Source organism: Physeter macrocephalus, chromosome 20 (genome assembly GCF_002837175.3).
Source record: "Physeter macrocephalus isolate SW-GA chromosome 20, ASM283717v5, whole genome shotgun sequence".
In the NCBI taxonomy this organism is placed as follows: Eukaryota; Metazoa; Chordata; class Mammalia; order Artiodactyla; family Physeteridae; genus Physeter; species Physeter macrocephalus.
The window spans coordinates 107,508,789-107,512,732 of NC_041233.1; positions in this window are offsets into that span (position 1 = coordinate 107,508,789).

A 3,944-nucleotide genomic window follows, 5' to 3' on the forward strand; every position below is an offset into this window, starting at 1 on the left:
GCCGCTGAGCCTGCGCGTCCGGAGCCTGTGCTCCGCAACGGGAGAGGCCACAGCGGTGAGAGGCCCGCGTACCGCAAAAAAAAAAAAAAAAAAAAGAAAGAAAAAAAGAAAGAAATGAATGGATAAATAAAATGTGAAATACACACACACAATGGACTAGTAGACAGCCTTTAAAAGAAATGAAATTCTGTTACATGCTACAACATGGATGAACACTGAAAATATTACACTAAGTGAAACAAGTCAGGCACAGAGGGACTAATAGTGTCTGATTCCGTTTATAGGGGGTACCTAGAATATGTAAATTCGTAGGGACAGAAAGTAGAGCAGAGGCTAGCAGGGGCTGGAGGAGGAATGAATGGGGAGTATTGTTTAATGAATATAGAGTTTCAGTTTGGGATGATGAGAAGTTCTGAGATGGATAGTGGTGGTGGTTGTACAATCTTATGAATATATTTAATGCCACTGAATTGTATACTTTAAAACTGTCAAAATGATAAATTTTATGTTAGGTGTATTTAACCACAATAAAAACATGCCCAGGAAAGAAATACACAAGTTTACAGAAAATGCATGCTTTGAAATATGGGATGATGTGCGACTGATATTAAGATGTAATCTCTGGATACCGATGGATTCATTTTCAAAGTTGGGATTGATTCATACAGAAAAGATGTGGAGTTAAACGCCTACTATGTGCCAGTTACTCTTCTCGGATCTGGGGGTAGAGCTTGGTAAACAAGACAGGTGGCCCCTTAGGGCAGGAGACAACAGACCTTGAGATTATAAGAAATTCTTTCTTTTTTATCTCTTTCTATATTTTCTAAATCCTTCTCATTGAGTATGCTATTTTTATATTGGGGGAGAAAACATAAGCGAAAGAAGAGAAGCAGTTGAGATGGACTTTCTCCCTTGGTGTACACTCATACCCCATCCATATCGAGAGGAGCAGGCCTGATGATGGGTGAGGGGCCGAGGGGGGTTCAGAATTTTCGGAACCAGAGAGACCTGTGCTTCCTGCTCAGCCTGCCATCCTGCTCTTCTCCCTGTTATGTTTTGGGTTTTCCAGCTTCCCGAAGCATCTGGACTACAGTTACTCTCTTAATCCTGCCTACTGCATCCCATTCCGATGGTTTATATCCGTGTCCGAAAGATGAAGAGCTTCGCTTTTCTAGCACCAGGCTTTTATTTCTTTGAAAATAGTCCTGCCACAACTTTTGAATCACTGTGTTGGCCCTCTCTCTACTTGCAAAAGGCCATGAAGTGTCTTCTAGAGACTCACAAAGCCGATCTGCAAATATCAGGCAGAGGTCAGTAGACTCAGGGGTTCAACACGTCTCCACCGAGGAATCAGAGCAAAACAGATAATTTCAAGGCTTTGAAATGTAAGAAGTCCTTAGTGGCCTCATTTCTACATCTTCTCTCTGTCCCCAAATAATTGACCCTAAGTTTGTTCTTTCTTGTCTGATATGTCTGGGATGAGGGGAGGGAGCTTGACCTGAATGAGTGGAATTGATTTGACTTTCTTCATGATAATGCAAGAACCTCCCCCCTCCCTCCCCCGCCAGCTCTTGCAATTCTTCTGTAACTTTTGGCCTAGGGATCTATTTTAGGCAGCCATTTCCACACTCTGTTAGAAACCTCTCTTGTTGTTGAACTAGATTTTGGAGGTGTATGAACATCTGGTTTTTAGACTGTGAGTCCCCTAAAAGCTGATATCATGTTTAATTCTAGCTGTTCAGTGAATGTCTAATTTATAAGTCTATGATGCATGAATAAAACCGGCTTTCACGGCTTCATTTTCATCTTATTCTCAAGACAAATTTTATTCTCTGTATTTTCCCCACAAAAAAACTAATGTTGGGGGCTTCCCTGGTGGCGCAGTGGTTGAGAGTCCGCCTGCCAATGCAGGGGACGCAGGTTCGTGCCCCGGTCCGGGAGGATCCCACGTGCCGCGGAGCGGCTGGGCCCGTGAGCCATGGCCGCTGGGCCTGCGTGTCCGGAGCCTGTGCTCCGCAACGGGAGAGGCCACAGCAGTGAGAGGCCCGCGTACCGCCAAAAAAACAAACAAACAAAAAAAACTAATGTTTTTCTCTTCTCCATTTCGATTCTTTTCATTCCTCTTTCCCCAAATCTCCAGTTACCAGTTCTTACCACTGAAAATTCCTTCTCTACTCTCTGTTCCTACTTGTTCGTGATCTAGCAGCCTTGCCTAGGAAAGACGGTGTGGTTTGGTGGTTATAAAGCACAGGCTGCCTGAGTTCAAGTTCTGATTCCACCACTGGTTTGTAACTTCTGCGTGCCTCAGTGACTTCATCTATAAATTGGGGCTAATTGACAAACTATGTGCTAGGGTTGTTGGGGGCGGGGTCAGGAATGCAAGGCATCTAGTGTGGAATCTGGCAACTGAAAAAGGCTTCAATGACTGTTCAGTGGTAGTGGTGTTGCCTGAATGGGTATAGGGAATAACATTATTTAGGTAGGCAGTCCTTCCTTCATGGACTTTGTCCAACTCTAGACTTGATCCTATGAGGAGAAAATGGATCATTGACCAGTGAGGGAAAATCTGGAAGAATGGGTTTGGGCCCCAGGGGAGAGGTGACTGAGAAGGGTGACAGCTGCCACTTGTCCAGCACCTTCCAGCTCTGGGAGCACTTCTGTGTGCCTCAGGCCCCTTGATGCTCCAGCATCCCCGCCATCTGCACAAGCTCTCTAAGATTCAGTGCCCCTCCTCATCAGCTGTATTGTTCCTCCCTTAAAAGGAAGAAGCCACAACCTAGAGATACAAACCGTTTGCCTGGGGCACACAACCAGTGAGTGGCAAAGCTGAGCTGAAGTTCCCGGTCTTCAGAGGACCAACCTAGGACCTTTTGGAAACAGCAGAGCTGCTGGGTCTGTTCTTCATGTCCACTGGATCCACCACATTTCCATGTAATGGACCCTGCTTCTGGGGGCCTTGCCTTCCTAATCAACCCACAGTTACATCCTCCCTTCCCCCCCAGCCCTGGAGTCAGTCCTGGACGCCACAGATGCAAAACATGAGTGTCTCCACCCCTCCTCACATACCTAGGGGGCTTGAGGATAAGCCACCAGCCCAGACTGGGTCCTGTGGCCTGGCCACAATTGCTGGGCTTAGGTGACTCTTGGAGGGACCTTGTGGGAGACCTGGCAGCTTCCAGAAGCATCCAGGGGGCTCACCTAGTCCCCAGCCCTCTCTCTCCCTGCGCCCGTTTCTAGCTAAGCACTGCTTCCTTAAGTCTGAGCTGTTGCCCTAGCTAGTCTCTAGGCCATGGGGAAGCCAGCCTTATTCTGAATCCCGGTTCAGCTGTCAGTGGACTTGGCACCCAGCCCGGCCCCGTCTCTGGGGTTTGAACTGACCCATAGTGTCATTTCCTGCCATAAACAGATGTCAGGGAACAGTGCTTCATCCTCTTGGCTCCCGAGCGCTTGAAGGCTGCCTGTGTCCCCCAGTCCCAGGCCTTGCCCACCTGATTATAGACACTTTCTTTACCTACTGCTTCAGAAACTAGGGCCGCCCATCCGTCTGTTCCTCCTTCCTACCACCCATTCTGTCAAAGGACCCATGATATTTTGCATCCAAGTAGCCTCAGTTTCAACACAACCATAGCATTGCTAAGACCTCTTTATGGAGTAGAATTAGACTATTCACTCCAACTGTGACATTGGCCAAATTATTTTACTGCTTCAAGACTTTACTTCCTTTTAGTTTTATAGTGGGCATTAGATTAGGTGACATCTTCCTGCTATAAAACTCTGTATTTAGAGCTGTTACCCGAGACCTCTAAGAGAGAAAACACGGTTATTGGTCTAATGACTTCAAGTGAGTCTGTCTGTCTTCCAGGGGGAGAACCTGCACATTTTCTCTGCCATAGACAAAGAACTCTAGCCTTTATTTCCAACTCATGTCTCTCATGCTATTGTTT